A 395-nucleotide genomic window follows, 5' to 3' on the forward strand; every position below is an offset into this window, starting at 1 on the left:
CAAGTAAAAGCAACAGAAGTCGGGGCAGGGCGAGGGAATGCAAGGGAAGGCAAAGGGAAGGCGCAGGGAGGCGAGGGAAGCTGAGTGAGGGGAAGGGAGGGCGGTGGAGGGCAAGGGAAGACAAGCAAATCAAGGAAACGGAAGGGAAGGAGGGAAGGGAAAGGCAAGGAAATCCGAGGGCAAGACATGGCAAGTAAGGTAAGCAAAGGCGAGAGAGGGCAAGGGGAAGCAAGCGAAGGGAAGGGAAGGCCAAGGGGATGTGAGAAAGGGCAGTGGAAGGCGAGGCAGGCTGTGTGTGTTGGGGGGGGGGGGGGCCAGGGATTTCTTGCAAGTCGAAGGCACGGACTGTTGCGTAATCCTGCGTGACGTGACCTGCTTGGGGATAGAAGCCTACG

The sequence above is a fragment of the Penaeus monodon genome, chromosome 27, assembly GCF_015228065.2.
Source record: "Penaeus monodon isolate SGIC_2016 chromosome 27, NSTDA_Pmon_1, whole genome shotgun sequence".
In the NCBI taxonomy this organism is placed as follows: domain Eukaryota; kingdom Metazoa; phylum Arthropoda; class Malacostraca; order Decapoda; family Penaeidae; genus Penaeus; species Penaeus monodon.